A 15,990-nucleotide genomic window follows, 5' to 3' on the forward strand; every position below is an offset into this window, starting at 1 on the left:
CCTGTGGCACTGGTGCCACAGGAGCCTTCAGCAGGGCCCTCTGTGGAGGGGTGAAGGTGCAGCCCTCCCCTCTGGGGTGCATGGTATGAGGGCCAGTCCAGCTGTCCCCCACACTCCTACAGACGCAAGCCTCCACCCCACGCAGCCTGCACAGGCAGGTCCCGCAGAAGTGAGACCAGCTGCCGAAGAGGCGCCAACAGCAGGCTGGAGCAGCCCGGGGTCCCCGCACTCGGCTCTACCGGGGTGCTGCCTCCAGGGCTGCTAACTGCCCACCCCGTGTCAAACCACCCCAAATAAGGTCTTTACCTGCCGCAGTCAATCAGGAAAGCACTGGGGCACCGGCCACATGCGGGCCCTTCTCCAGGCCCGGGGGCCACGGGGTGAGCCGCATGGTGAGAAGGCCTGTGACCCCCGCCGCGTGCCAACAGGGGATGGAGGGAGGGCGGGACGGACGGACAGAGGATGGAAAGGGGAGTGGATGGACAGATGGACGGACGGAGGGATGACGGGCGGGTGGGGACTGGGTGAAGGGTCCACACCCAAAGCCCAGAAAGCTGAGAAGCTGAGCGCACCCCTGAGGGTGCTGGGCCGCTCGGGTCCGGGCAGGGACGGGGGCCGCTATCACGGCGCTGACACCGTGTGCCACCCCACGCGGAACCCTCTCTTCACAGAACGGGGAACTGAGCCCCAGAAGGGCAGGGCTGGGCGCGAGCCCCACCGGCAATCTGGGCTGGCGCGCCCTGTCCTCAGGGCCTTGATCTGGGGAGTGCGCTCGCGGCGGCCTGAGCGGAGCCCCTTGGCACCCTCGGGGGCCACAGACCTGGAGTCGGGCTCCAGGTCCTGGGCAGACCCACCACGACAGCCTGACTGGGGGGCCATGGACGGGAGACCCTCCCACCCCCACCCCAGCAGCAGGAATGCACAGAGGCGAGTGCGGAACACACCCCGCCCTTGCCCCGCTCTCGCCTCCCCTAGGAGGAGCCGCAGAGGCTGGGGTCCGCCGGGGAGGCGCCGACTAGTCCCATCAACAGATCAGGAAACTGAGGCTCAGAAACATGGACTCTGGCCACACCGCCGGGAGGCAGCCAGGCTTCTGACCCCACAGGACACCTGGCCCTACAGGCCCTGGGCCCACTGAAGCGGGCAGGAGGGACGTGCACTGGGGGGCCCAGAGGGGACGCGTTTCTGTTTTCGATGTAATTGGCGCATTTGCGTCGGCTGGGAGGTGGCCGGGCTCCCGGGCCTGCAGCCACCAGGGAGAGCTGCTCAGACTCACCTCTCCCCCTCGCCCCCACCCTTTATTTTGAAAGGAAGAGAAACCACAGCCACGAAGCACCCCCCCCACACACACACCAGGTCACAGGGCTCCCCACGAGATCCCGGCCACGGCCCGCCCTCCCTCCCCGGCGTTTCACAAACATCAGGCCAGATTTTTCCCTGGCGCTTCCTCATTAAGCTCTGGGCACCCTGGGAGGGACATGGTTGCCATTAGCCCCAGCTCCCCCATCTGGCCTTCCAAGCGGCAATTTTCTCTGCAGAGGGAAGGTGGGGGACCCAGAGAAAAAGCTGGTGTCTGGGCTGTGTGAGGTGGACGCAGCCTCTAACCTGGGGAGACCCTTTCACCCCATTCCTGGGGCTGGGGACGGAAGGGGCACATCTAGGACCCTGTTTCCCCAGGACGGGGCCGGGGGTCCTGCTTTCATGCATCTCCCTGAGGACAGAAATGAACCAGCGCTCTGGACGTGCCAGCACAAGAAATCAGATGCCCAAGGGCAAATCCTGCAAGGTCCCACTGTAGTGAGACCCTCAAAGTCAGGTTCAGGGGCACAAAGTAGAGAGTGGGACCAGGGTGGGTGAGGGGAGTGGGAGTAAGTGCTCAGTGGGGACAGTTTCTGTTTGCACAATGGCACGAATGTGCCTGACACGGCTGAACTGCACGCCGAAAGGATGGCTGAGATGGCAAATTTCTTATTTTTTGACCATCATTTAAAATAGGAAATAAAATAAAGCACACACCTCCTCCAGGGAGGCCCCCGTGATTGCTAGCAGCGGGCTTCCGGGTGGGCTGGGCTGGGGTTGCTTGTGGTTCCCACTGCTGGGGCTGCTCCAGGAAGGAGATGAAGGGCCCGCAGCACAGCCAAGGCCTTATCTCCTCACCTCTGGCCCCAAGGCCAGGGATATGGCTGGGCCAGCTGAGCAGCTACTCTCAGTTCTGTGGTCGCTTCCAGCCCTGCAGCCTGGAGGCAGGGAGGTGCTGCCCCCAAACTCTCTGTCCCTTCAGATGGGCCCCGGGGCCCACGAACCCGGGACAAATCCACAGCTGCACCTCTCTGGCGTCTCCACCCCGTCACTCCAGCACCGAGACCCTGAGGATATGGGGCCGCCTGGGAGCGGAGGCAGCAGCCTCTGGTTCCCACTGAGCTCCCTGCACCAACATCTGGCAAACATGTCCACAGCTGCGCAGCTGCCGGAAATCGCCTCCTCCCGCCCGCCCCCGCGCACCCAGGGCCCTCAAGGACGGCTTTCTGAGGAATTTATGGGGCTGTCCCGAGTATTTCAGGGGCAGGATTTATGGGGTTATCCCTAGTATTTCAGGGCAGATCCCCGGGGGACATCCCCCGCCGCCTGTGAACAGGAACACGAGTCTGAGCAGCTTCAGCAGGGCCCTGTACCCACCGGGAGCCCACCACTCAGTCAGCCGACCCCAGCAAAGCGCCCGCCTAGAGCCCACCCCTGCAGGCCAGGAGGCCCCGACTGCCGCCAGGCGCCGAGGCGAGGGGGACGGAAGCACCTGGAAGGCCCCACCCGCTCAGGGGCCAGCCTGCAGTCGTGCATTCCCCAGGGTGCCCGGGCAGTCGGTGTTCAAGGATGGCCCTTGGGCCGCAACAGGGGTCGCCCGCCCACCTGCGCATGGTGACCGGCTAGTGGGGAGCAAGATCAGGGCAGAGGGCCCAGGCTGGAAGCAAGGGGAGGGCTCCAGGTAGCCCCCTGCCCTTGGGGGTGTGCAGGCAGCGTGGGCAGGTGGAGGCCTGAGAGGGCACAGAAGGGGGGGCTGCGGCTGCTGAGGACCATGGCCCGGGGGTGGGGGGGGGGTCCAGCTTCCGATTCTTTTGGGCAAAGCCAGAAAGTCCGATTTTAAGACATCTCTCAAGTCACAGTTTTTATTAAAAAAGAAAGAACCCCCTGACTGTCAACGAGCCCCATCGGCCAGTCTGGATTCAAGTACAGCGCCCAGTGCACAGGCGGCCGGACGTGGCTGGGGTCGGCTGGAAGCCTCCAGAAAGGTGAGGGCTGGAAGGAGGAAGAATGGAGTATGATGGGCGGAATGTTCCAACCTGGGCACCGAGCAAAGGCTGGGGGGCCGGGGGGCCCAATGACAGTGGGAGGGGCTACTCACCAGTGAGTCATCAGCAACACCCCCCACTCCAAAGGAACACCCTGGCTGTGAAGGAGGGGCTGTGCAGAATCCCAACCTGGCTGGCCCCAGCCCCACCCCAAGGCCAGAGCCAGCTGTCACACACTGCGCCCCAATGTCCCTTGGGCCACCACACCCCCTGCACCTCGGTCCTGGACTCCTGACCCACCCCCGGTCCAGCCACAGTAGCACCAGGTGCTGTGCTCGGTTTAGAGGCGGCTTAACTCCCAAGCTGAGCCAACAAAACTCACTCCCCGACTTGTGCTGGAACCCCGGGAACGAGAGGCTCGCCACCCTCTGGGCTGCTGAGCTGCGAAGACTAGTTTGAGGTTTCCAGGGACTGACACGGAAGCACCCTTTCACCCGGCCCCTGGATCCAACTGTGCCTGAAGCTCACCCCAAGCGTTGTGCTTAGTGCACATGCGGGGAGTCTGCCTGGGTGGGGGTGTGCCCACCCCGGAGGAGTGACCCGGATCTGGGCCGGGAGCAGCAGCCTTTACCTGCAAAGCAGGCACATCCCCTGGGGTGCCCCACGGTAAGCAGAACCTCTGGCCCCAGTTTCTGGAGGAATGTGTAGGGCATCTTCTCTGCCCACCCCCTTGCTCCCCTCCCCCCGAAGAACGGGGCGAGAGCCAGGCCCGGCAGCCCCAGGCAGGCCAGTGAAGCCAGGCGGCCATGTGGCCTGCACCCGCAGACACACCTTGAGCCCGTTCCTGCTGTGGCCTCCGTCTCCTGTGCTCACAGTCCAGGGCACGTCCTGACAGCCGGAGGCACCTAGCAGGCCCCTCCCGAGAGCCTGCAGCCCAGACCCACCCACCCGAGGCCCAGGAGAAGGCAGGCAGGCAGCGTCCCCCACCCCCAGGCTGCTCCCTCCCTCGTCAGGAGCTGGCAACCCATCCCCAAGGCCCTTGCTGCCTTACTCCCCATCGCCTCACAACCCCAAATGGAAGGTTCGTGAAGGCAGGGGCCACATCTGTGTGCCCTTGGCTGAGTCCCGGCGCCTGCACGCAGCAGGCGCTCAAGAAAGGCTTGTTGAGTCCACGAACACCCCAAGAGCAGGCTCTGAGCTGAAGTTCGGACCATTTTGCAGAGCAACTGAGGCCGAGAGCATAGATGGGGTCTACATCAGGCCAGACTTCGGGCTGTCACCTACACCGGGCCGGTGTGTCCCAGGAACGATTCCACGTCTACACTGCCTGCTCCCCAGCTCTCACTGTGGCCCAGGGCTCTGACCCCTCCTCCAGGGAGCCGCAAGGCCAGCCCGTGGGTTAACCAGGACCAGGAACACTGCGAGGCTGTGCGGCTGCTCGAGGCGGCCTGCCCTCTCTGGGCCTCGAGGACGCACCAGTCCACGGCGCTGGGGGATGGCTGCCACGGGGCTGGGAGAGCGGCCGGGCACCGGGGAAGGGCCTGCAGAGTCCAGCGTGGAATCTGGAGCACTTCCTGCCTCCTTAGCCGGGCTACCGCGGTGGGAGAAGCAGCAGCGGGTCTGGGCTCGGGGATGAGGGTTATGTGGCTGGGTCCTGGGATCCCCGGGTGGGGTTCCTGACACATGCGCACGCAGAGGGGTGCTCTCGACCACCCACTGCCTGGCTCGCAGGCATGGGGTGGGAGGACCTCCAAAGAGCAGGAGGCCCCTGGGTGTCTTCGCTGGTCAGGACGCCTGTGTAACAGCGACCACAGGCTGGGCAGCTTGGAGCAGCAGAAATTCACCCTGGGGGCCCTGGGGGCCAAGAGCCGGAATCCAGGAGCGGGGCAGAGCCACAATCCCCCCCAGCTCCAGGGAGGACTCCCGGGGCCTGGCGCTCACCCGGCCACGCAGAAGGGCCTCGTCTCAAGACACGTCTGCAAAGGGCCTTCCGAAGAAGGGCCCTTTATATGGCAGGGATTAGGACGTGCCCTCACCTCCTGAGGGGCCGCCACGCACCTCACCAGCCCCAGCCTTTCCTGACAGTGCCCCTCACTGACAGCCTGTTCCGGCCACCCGGCCACCCGGAGGAGCAAAGTGAGACGCGGAGAGGTGAGTGCCCAGGGCGGTGGCGCGACAGTCTAACCCCGACCCCTGAGCAGAGCAGCCGCGGGCACAGGGCCCCCCATGGAGGGTGGTTTTGGCGCCAAGGGGGCAGGGACCCTCACGGCATGGGGTATGGGAGCAAACCCCTCCTCCCAAAGGGCTAAAGAAGACCCTGGAAGTAGAGGCCGATAATCACCACCTCTATTTATTAGCAGCCCAGCCCAGCCCACCCAGCTGCCCACCCAGCCTGGCCCGGCAGAAAGGGCCCATTATGACATCACAGGCCGGGAATTATGTTATTAGCCTGGGAAGAAGGCTGGACCCGGGGACAAAGGGCTCATTGTCATGCTAATGCCTGAGTCCTGCTACCAACTTCCAGGCTTCTAGAAGGGTTTGGTGTCTCCAGGCTGAGCTGGGGTCAGAGAGGGCTCTCACACTGGGCAGCAGGCCCCCTCCTAGGCCCGAGTCAGGTTCCCAGAACACAGGCCCTGCCCTGAGGCGGCCCCAGAACCTGCACTCTCACCCGTGCTGACCATCAGCCCAGTAAAGGCCATTCCCCGGCCAGCGCTGTGCCTGCTGCTGTGTGTCTCTGAATCAGACGGCTGTCTCTGGGCCCATGGGGGGGGTGGGGGACTCTGGGCCCGCTGCACAGGCTGCTGGGCGACCCCCATAAGGAAGGGCGCAGAACGCCGGTGGCCTGTCAGCTCTCGAGATGCAAAGCTGGTGCCATCAACATGCCCCAGTGCCCATAAGCCCCCCACTTTCCTTGCTCATAAGCCCCACCTTTCTGACTGTACCCAGGAAGTACTATTTGCCCACTCCTAAAATGTCCCATGACAAATGCTTTTCAAAGAACCCCAATTTTCAGAAGTAACCCGAAAGTATCCTCAACTGCAGAACTTTTGGGGTGGAGGGAGATGAACTCTGCACAAATCCCAGCCCAGGTCTCCCAGCCAGAGCCCCGTGGGTATGACTTGCCCAGACGTGCTGACAGAGAAGCTGGAGGGGGGCGGGGGGCAGACCCACGGCCCGCAGGGTCACTGAGTCTCACACAACGGCTTACTGAGCACCAGCTCTGGGACACAGTGGTGACCAAAATGAACAAGATCTGGAGGGAGGGCATGGCAGGGACCTGACGAGGGGACATCACAAAAAGTCCAGGTCCAGGTGGTGACAGCCACCCAGTGATAGGAGGACAGGGTCTCATCAGGCAGCATCGTTTAAGCAGAGGCCAAAACGCAGGGATGTGCAGAGCCCTCAGCAAACAGTGTTCCAGGAAGCAGGCGTGGCACATGCAAAGGTCCTGGGGCAGGACCACAGCTGGATCTTCCCAAGAAAGCAAACAGGCTAGTGGGGCTCGAATGCCCCCGACCTGCCCTACTCCCTTCACCCCCAGACTCTGCCCAGCAAAGCTCAGGCCGCGAGAGCAGATGCCTAATCCAAGACACCCCCACTCAGGAACGCGGGCCTGCCAGCCCGCACTCGTACCCACTGTCCCCAGCCCACGATGCTGCAGGGCCCTCCGAAATCCTAAGGTCCTGCCTGGACCACCTGGGGTACCCGAGGGCCAGTGTAAGGAAGACAACCCCCTGCAGCCCAATCCTGGGGCCCTCAGGGAAAGGTCCCCCCAGCTAGTTTGGGTGGTCACAAGGGCGCTTGGCACACAAAGCCCCAGCCGGGACCCCTGAGCTCATGTGACAGTGAGCTATTACACCCAAGGCCCTCCCACCCCTGGTGGAAGCGGGGAAGGGTCTAAGGGAAGCCGGCACCAACACAGGGAACAGCAGGAAAGGAGAAAACGCAGCCCAGAGGACAGAGCCAGGAGGGAAAGAGCTCAGAGAGGCAGCGAGGTTGGCAATGCCACAGTCGAGGCTGAGACCAAGCATGCTCGGAGGCTGCCAGCGGGACTCGCAGGAGGCCGGCCCAGGAGGGGAGGCTGTGGGGCCCAGAGGTCAAGACTGCTGGCTCTCCTGGGCCATGAGTTCAGCCCCTGGACCTGACCTCCCAGCCCTGCGACAGGTGAGGGGAGCAGAGGTGGGGACCCGGGCTCAGAGGACAAGCAACCCCTCGGGGTCACCAAGACCCTCCGTGCACTGGCTCTGGCCTGAGGCTGGAGGCCACACGGCCCCTCCTCCAGCAGCAGAGGCAGCGACAACAGGAGGAGCACGGGCGCCCGCGGCCTCACCGCGACAGCACCAGCCACGGCGCCCAGTGCAGGCCACGGCGGGGACGCTGCAGCTCGGGGGCAGCCATTGGCTCCAACTAATTCAACCACCCAGGTGTGAGCCAGGGGCAGGACCCCGAGCCTCTGCTTTTTCTTTTTCGACTTTTTATTCCAGGATCACGGTGGGTGTGTCAGTGTGTGAGTGCGAGTGTGTGTGTTCATGTGCATGAGTGCGCCTGTAGTGTGTGTGCGTGCACGTGAGTGGATGTCAGTGGGAGTATGCTCTTGTTCATGAGCGAGTCTGTGTTTGTGCACATGAACGTCATGAGCATGTGCATGTGCCTGTGAGTGGTTAAGAGTGTGTGAGTGCGATGTCTAGGAGAATGTGCCTATGAATGCGTGTGCATGGATGAGTGTGGGGTTCCTGTATGACTGTGTACTTGCCTGTATGTGTGTTGGTATGTATGTGTGCCTGAGTGTGAGTGCGTATGTGTGTGTGTGCCTGTGAGTGTGTGCAGGGATGTGTGTGTGTGTGTGTGTGTGTGCAGGGGTGAGTGTGCATGTGCTTAGCTCCGTGCACTCACATCCGTGGGGTGCCGGTGCTGCCTGTCGCTACAGGCCAGTCCACCAGGGTCTGCATGTGCCTCTGCCTGGTCACCACAGTGGACAGAGTTGCTGAGGCAGAGGCCAGGCTGGGGTGCCCTCAACACAGCTCTTCGGTGACCCAAGTGGAGCCCTAAGTGGGGGCTTGGAGGCAGCAGGGGGACTGCTGTGGGGCCCCCACCGCAGAGGCCTTTCTCGAGGCTCGCAGGAGAGGCCCAAGGGAGATGGAGCGGCGGGCAGTGGTGTGGGCAGCCTGGACACCCGGGGACTCCCGCTGGCTCCTGCTGGCCCAAGGAGCAGCCCCGCCAGCCTCCAGCCCAGCATCCGGTGTCACTTACAAGCACAGGACGGTTGCCACCCCGCGAGCCAGCCCTGCCCCCACCCGCTGGGCCGCCGGTCACTGGCCCAGGTGTGGAGGGAGCTGGGCACATGGTGGGGAGCAGGGGCGTGGCCAGGCCCGGTGGGGGAGCCCCGCACGCGCCTCCCCACAGGGCTTCAACTTACAGACCAGGGGGGCTCTCCACAGGCAAGAAAATCAAAATGGATGCAGAACAAGACACACGCCAAACTCAAGCCCAACCTCGTGGCCTGCACTACGGAGGCCCCCACACAGGCTGCTGGGGCCCACCGGCTAGTCCGCAGGTGCCCCAGGCCACCTGGGTGAGCCCAAGCACGTGCGGCCTGGGCCTGCCGGGTCACCCCTCCTGTGGGGCAGGGCCACATTAATCCTTTCCACCCCACAGCCAGGTGAGGGGGAGACGGACGGAGCTTTCATTTGCCCGATGGAACACTGAGGCCTGGCTGTGCAGCCCGAGGTCTCGCCGCAGGCAGAGTCAACAGGCTCTGAACCAGGGGCCGTGGCTCCAGCCCCCACCGCCCCCCTTCTGCTGTGTGGCCCCACGGATGTCCGGGTGCACAGACGAGGAAACTGAGGCTGGCACAGGTGAGCGAGGCGGAACCCGAGCCCGGGTCTGTAGTAAGGGCGATGCCTCTGGGAACCAGGTGCTCCTGGCCGGGGCGGGGGCACCCCACGAGACGGTGCGGGCGCACCCACACTTTGGCATGGATGGCGCCCTCTTGCTCTGCACTTGCAACTGAGGGCGCCTTGTGCTCGGGGAGCCCTCCCAACTTTCCAGTGTTTATCCCGGATCCTCGCTGCCAGGTCCCTGGGCAAGCCTGGGCCGGTGGCGCTGATTTCAAACCAGACACGGGCACCGTGCCAAGCGCCACCGCGGTGGAGCCGGGCGCCAGGGCTGCCGCGGCGCTGCCTGCACCTAGCTCCCCTCCCTGCCCCCAAGCCTGGAGCCTGGAGCCCACCCCAATCCCCAGGCCCCCAGCCCACCGGGGGCAGCCACCACCGAGAACGAACAACAGGAGCCCCCTTCCCCCGCCGCAGCCCTTCTGCTCCCCAACAGGACGCCGGGGGAGGGCAAGGCTCTCAGAGAGGGCACGGTCGCCACGGCCACTCCCAGAGAGCAACCCAGGAGCCCCACCCGCGGGCCCTCTCCCGGGACTCCAGCCACGCTGTCCACGGGCCTGCGGGCACTGTCCACCCCCCACACACGAGCCCCCGTGGTGGCCCATGGCCACTGGCTGCCAGGGCAGCACCTCGCCCACCTCGACTGGCGCTCACATGGTCCCCCAGCCCAGGGCAGAACTGGGCACCCTCCAGATGGGCCCCCACAACCCAGGCCCACCCTCCCTGGGCCGGAAGACCAGGCCACCCCCAGCCTCTCTGCCCACCCCCAGCCAAGCCCGGAAACTTCTCTTACCCGAGCACATGACCAGCTCCCACTCACGTCAGCTCCAAACACAAGTTGAAGTAACTCTCCCACCAAAAAAAAAAACCAGAAAGCGAAGTAAACCGTGCCAGCCAGCAGGTCAGCGGAGCCCACACGCCCAGCTCGCTCCCCTGGCTTCCACGAGACACAGGGTGTCCAGCAGCCAGCCATCCTCGGGCGCCCGGAGGGCGGCCCACCGCGCGCCCCGCCTCCCGCGAGACTGCGGGCTCCCCCGCCAGAGGCGCGACAGTGGGGCCGGCCCCCCAGCCTCCGCCGACGCCCCCAAGGCAGGGACGCCCCCAAGTCAGGGCAGGCCAAGGCCCAGCAGGGTCACCCTCGCGGCCACCGGACCCCACGGTGGGGCCGAAAAGGATCCCTTCCTGCCTCCTGCCCCTCGGGCCTAGGAACAGAGCATTACATAAGTCCACTCCTCTTGTTTGGAAGCCAAAGTACGAGCTCTCTCTCCCAGCCTTGGCAGTAAGTAATAATTCCTCATCGCCATGGTAACCCTGGAGGGCTTCCAGCCGACACTCGGGAGCTGAGACACTGTGAGGCCTTTTTATAGCTCGCCAGAAAAGCCTCTTCACTATGCGCGCGCTCGGGCGAAGGCCAGCTCAGGGCCGCCTGCTCCGCCTTTAACCCGTCTCCTCCCAGCCCTGACGGTCCACCCGGAGGCCGGGCCTCCTCCCGGGAGCCGGGGCTGGCACACAGACCCGGAGCCGCTGCCCTGCCCCTCCCGGTCCGCCGGGGTGACGAGGCCAGAGGGGCAGGCGCCGCCTCCGCGAGATGGCCGTCCTTTCATCTCAGGAAGAGCCGGCAGGACCCTCCGCACTGGTCTTCCGCGCGCGGTCACGTCAGCGACAGGCCGAGGCTCACACTCACTCACACGGGCCGCAGGGTGGTCGGCCAGGGGTGACCAGATGTGGGTGGAGGTCCTGGGGTGTCGGCTCCCCATCTATCCCAGACCAGGCCCGCTCTGCCCCCCAGCGCCCCTGGCAGCAGTGAAGAGGGGGAGGGGAAGCTGCCGCTGCTGCTGCTGAGACCAGAAGGTGCGTGGAGGGGCCTCAGACTCACCTCCGTCCCCAGCCACCTGGACGTGGACCCCGTGACGCGGGCCCAGATGGCGTCCTGAGTGATGACAGGGGAGGCCCAGACCCGAGAGGCCTGGCAAAGGCGGCATCTGGAGGCCAGACCAGGTTTGGGCATCACAAAAGAATGGCGGGGTGCAGGGGGGAGGAGGTGAGGGAGGAGGGGAGTGGAGACGGGGCCAGTCGTTTAACTCCAGGGACCATGAGGCTGGGGGGGCTGGTGCACGGGCGCACGGGCCCACTGCACACTGTGTGTGGCCGCACCTGCCAGCCCATCTGTCCTCGGGACAGCACAGCAAAAGGCAGGTGCACCCCTGAACCCCAGCCTGCAGACAAGGAGGCAGGCCCAGGGCGCCAGCGAGGCTCGCCCGAGGCCACACAGCTGGGCAGCGGCTGAGCTGAGGTGAGCCTGGCTGGCGGCGTGGCCACAGCGGGCACATCAGCCCCGCATGATGAAGGTCCTTGAGGACGACAGAGGCCTGTGGGGACCAGCGTGGCCTCCAGGAGACCAGGCAGAGGCCCGCACGGGGGCCAACTGTGCGTCCGGTTTCTGCAGCTCACCCGCCACCCTTGCCCCACAAACCCCCGCAGACAAGGTGGGGCTCTCTCTACTCCAAAATCCTCTGGAACATGTGGGGAAACTGAGGCACAGAACGACACGCGCGGCCAAAGGCTGCATTTCAGACCGCAGATCCCGCGCCGCCTCCCCGCCCATTGGCCCTGACCGTGAGCGTCAGGCCGCGGGACTCAGGAACAGGCCCAACCAGCCCCAGCAAGCACGGCCGAGCCGGCCTGGGGCAGCGGGGACGGCTCCTTGTGTTCCTTTTTGTGGGTTCTGGACTCAGGCCGGCACCCGGACCTTCCCAGAGGCTGCAGCGCAGGAGCTCATCCGCCCCCCGGCGGCTGTGATCCCAGGCCACTGGTCCCCGCAGCTGGCGGCTGGCAGGGAAGGCCCAGACGGCGCCACCGGGCAGACCTGGTGGCCGAGCTGAGCGCACACTCCCAACATGAGAAGCCGCCTGGCGCCCCAAAGCTCGAGCGGGACCCACCCCGGCACTCTGAAAAAGGGTCCCCTGACCAACATCTCCAATAAGCCATACAGGAGCCCGGCACTGAGCCCCACTGTGGACGGCGGGGGGACCGGACAAGACACGGGTGTGCTCTGATGGCACCACGGTGGGGCAGGGGTTCCCCAAAGGAGGCAGGCACCGGGGCGCTCAGCTCTCACGTGGGGGCTCCTGTCCGCTGCTTCTCTCAGGGGCAACAGAAACCATGGCTGGGCTGCCAGAGGCAGGCCCCGTTCAGCGTCCAGCCCGAACTGGAAGGGATCCCGGGTCACTTCCTCCCCGGTCACTTCCTCCCGGGGGCCGCGGCTTCCTGGTCAGGCTCAGCGATCATGCTGGAGGCGGCGTGGGGGCTGGAGCGGGACGAGAGACAGGCAGGGAACTTTAAACGTCCATCAACCGTTTTTATGGGCTCCGGGACATGGCACCCCGGGGCCCCAGGCATGGGGAAGGGGGCAGCTTTGGGCTCCTCATCTGAAAAGTCACCCAAGACTAGGCCTGAGCCACAGAAGGAAGCCCTGGCACCCGTGCCCACACAGATGGGCCTTGAGACCAGCACGCTGAGCACACGGACAGACAGAGGCCACATGCAGTGTGACCCCGTTTCTATGACATGTCCGGATCAGGGAAACCCACAGAGACGGAAAGCAGAGGGGTGTCTGCCAGGGCGGGGGCTGGGTGGAGGGGCTGGGAACTAACCGCTAATAGGGACAGGATTCCTTTTGGGGAGACTGGACTATTTTAGAACAAGACAGAGGTGGAGGCCGTGCTGTGCTGTGCTGAAAAGTAGTGAAATGTTCACTTCAAAGTAATTTGATTTACATGATGTGAATTTCACCTCCATCCAGATAAGTAAGATGGTCTTGTTGAGTGGACACCACTGCCCAGCGTCCTGACTGTCCACTGCTCGGCTGATGCAAGTCCCTGACCCCAGGTCTGGGGTGGTCAGACACGCAACAAGCATTTATTGAGCTCCCACGGTATGCACCAGGCCCTGAGAATGCAGACCCCCTCCCCTGCACCCCCCGCCAGAGGCCATGGGAAGAGCCGAAGCTGTCAGCGGCAGAGAGACACGACGTCCTTCAAGCCAGGACAGCTGCTGTGACAGTGACCAGAGCCTGGATGAAGTAAGGGAGGGAGACTGAAAACTTCCAGTGAACAGTGTTCCAGGCCGAGGAACAGGCCAGGGGAGGGCCCCGAGGTGGACACACTAGGGGGTTCTGGGAACCATGGAGAAGGGGAGCAGGGCAGGTGAGGTCAGCTGCAACCCGTGTAGGGCCTGGTGGGCCTCAAGGAGGTCTCCACGCTTCCGTTGTGATTAAAATAAAATCCACAGCTGCTTCACTCGCCAAGACAGGAAGCCAATGGCTGGGGTGGATGGGAGGAGGGGAGGAGGTAGGGCTGGAGGTGAGGAGGTTGATGGGGATTAAAGCAGCAGCAATTCATTCTCTCACAGGCCTGGTGCCAGCAGCCCCAGATCCAGGTGTGGGCAGGGCTGCACTCTCCCCCTAAGGTTCTGGGGGTTCCTTTCTGCCTCTTCCACCTTATGCAGGTGCCGATTCCCTTGGCTTGTGGCCCCATCACTCCAAACTTGTCTCTGCTTCCATGCAGCTGTCCCCTCTGCAGACCCCCGTGTAAGGAATGGTGCCATCAGAGGCAGGGCCCATCCTACTCTAGAATGACTTCGTCTCCAGGCCCCTCGCTGGATCACACTTGCAAAAGACCCTCTGTGCACACGAGGTCCCATCCTCAGGTCCCCGGGGGACACACCTGCGGCCAGGTTGCCACGCACCCCAAGACCGCAGTCAAGACCCACATTCGGCAGCACATTCGGCCCCCCCCTCCCCTTTCAGCACGGCTTCCAGGGTGCTGGCTGCTAGAGGGGGGTGTTCATGAGCAAACATCTCCAGGAACCCCACCGTGAGGCCTCACAGCCCCTTCCTGGCCTGAGCCAGCTGAGAACCAACCCCAAAGAACCCAGACACCCCTGAGAGAGGACAAGCCCCTCCAGGGCTCCCTGCAGAAGGGCCTCCTTGATGGGGAGGACGAAACAGATGTAAGTTTCACCACCACCGGGGCCTGAAACGCATCCTCCCTGCCCTCCGTCACTGCACCCAGGCAGGGAAGCGTCAGCAGCACGGCCTCCCCTCCAGGCCGCTCTGCTGCACTGTTTTTATTCAAAAGGGGCGGCCCCCACCGGCCCCACCCGCAGCAGCTGTGAGCTGGCAGGGCTAGCCCAGCTCCAGCCTCCAGCAAGAGCAGCACGGTCCTGGCCTCGGGCACAGAGAGCCCGGGCAGTGGCGGGGGCGGCTAGCTGCCTGCCCTGGGACCCAGCAGCCCCCGTCCTGGCGGCAGAGGAGTATCCAGGAGTGTCCCGGCCACCACCAGCCGGATGCCAGAACCCCCTTGGAAGGACGATTACACCAGTCCAGGGACAGACACCCCCAACGTGCCAGGCGCTGGGGAAATGGCCTCTTCACCCCACAGCAGTCCTTGTGGGTACTGTAAGCCTACTTTACAGATGGGGAAACTGAGGCACAGAGCAGCCAAGCAACTTGCCCTTGGGGACACAGCTGGGAAGCTGGGATTTGGGCCGGCATTTGAACCCAGGGAGGGTGGCACCTGAGTCTGAATCGCTGACCATTAGGCACGACAGCCTGACTGAAGCAGCTGCTGTAATGGTCTCAGCACAGGGACTGCGACCTACGGTCCCGAAAGGCAGAAATGGCATTTCCAGGGGCACCAAACATGACTTCCCAAGCCTTGGGGCCTCTGTGCATTCCATGGGGCTTTCTGCCCAGATCACAGAGGGCAAAATACTTTGAGATAAAAGTCACAGTTATGAACAGAGGCCACAAATTGATGGCAGCCAGCTGTGGCCAGCGGGGAAGCTCTTTCTGGCACACACAATGTTTTTTAAAAATTAGGACATTGCTTATAAAATCCAGATTTCCAGCTTCTCTTGGGGAAAAAAAAAACCAGAATATTCAGCCCACTGGTTAGCCACAATCCCGACCCTTCCCTCTTGCCTCGTCCCCTTCCTGGACTGTCTGGATTTGGGGAACCCCTTCCCCCCAGGCTGCCCACTGTAAATAGCTGAAATAGTGCTGAGAGAAGAGAAAGTTGTGCCTTTCTTGGGGCTCCAGGCGACCTCCTTCCTTTGGGTGGCTGGGCTGGGAGCAAGAGCCTGCCTGAGAGCAAGACACGGGCACAGGAAGCAGAGGTGAAACCGCCAGCCCCCCAGGCGCGCTGCAGCTCCTGGATCCAGCCGTGCCTGAACTTGCCAACCCCTGGGCTTTTCCTTTATGAGCACACACCAATTTCTCCTGCGGCCTCAAGCCAGCCTACAAGTATCTCCAGCACAGCCCAGAGCCCTAACACATCACCTTCGGGTCTCGCCCCCGTCAACACTGTCCAAGAAAGCCCGTCCTGGCCACAGACAGATTCAGACCCTTGGCCCTCCAGCGACGGCCTGAACTCTGTCCCGATAACCTTCACAGGCACTTGTCTGCCTCACACCAAACTCCTCCGAGGCATGACATTCCCCGACTTCTCCGTCACTCTGATCCCAGCAGCCCACAAAAGTCCAGAACATTCCATGTGCCCAATAAATATAATTAACGGGCTAGCGAAAAAACAAAAGGGAGAAGGAGAAATGATTAAACTTGACTTCTGCAGTCACTGAGAAAAAAGGTCTCTCTAACCCCCAAGACCTATAAAACAGCCTCAGCCCATGCTCCCCCTCTGCTCCAGGCAGGCCTCAGCGTTCCCGACACACCGCCAGCACCTCAGGGCCTTTGCACATGCTGGCCCCCCACCTAGAAAGTTCCTCCTTCTTCCTTGCATATCTGGTTAGTGGCC

The 15,990-nt window shown here is 63.5% G+C and overlaps 1 protein-coding gene across 11 annotated transcripts in view; it reads right to left on the bottom strand.

The window, feature by feature from the left end:
- NCOR2 (nuclear receptor corepressor 2) overlaps positions 1-15,990 on the bottom strand; it is a 159,875-nt gene that overhangs the window by 116,165 nt on the left and 27,720 nt on the right. Inside the window, exon 1 of one of the 11 annotated variants that reach the window (XM_054695420.1) lies at positions 9,969-10,159. The exons of the other annotated variants lie outside the window; for them this stretch is intronic. The gene's annotated coding sequence lies outside the window, so the exon portion shown is untranslated. Of the gene's footprint in view, positions 1-9,968; positions 10,160-15,990 lie in introns of those variants that run through there. 11 annotated transcript variants of the gene reach the window in all.

The sequence above is a fragment of the Talpa occidentalis genome, unplaced genomic scaffold (assembly GCF_014898055.3).
Source record: "Talpa occidentalis isolate TD23 unplaced genomic scaffold, MPIMG_talOcc4v2.1 talOcc4.14, whole genome shotgun sequence".
In the NCBI taxonomy this organism is placed as follows: domain Eukaryota; kingdom Metazoa; phylum Chordata; class Mammalia; order Eulipotyphla; family Talpidae; genus Talpa; species Talpa occidentalis.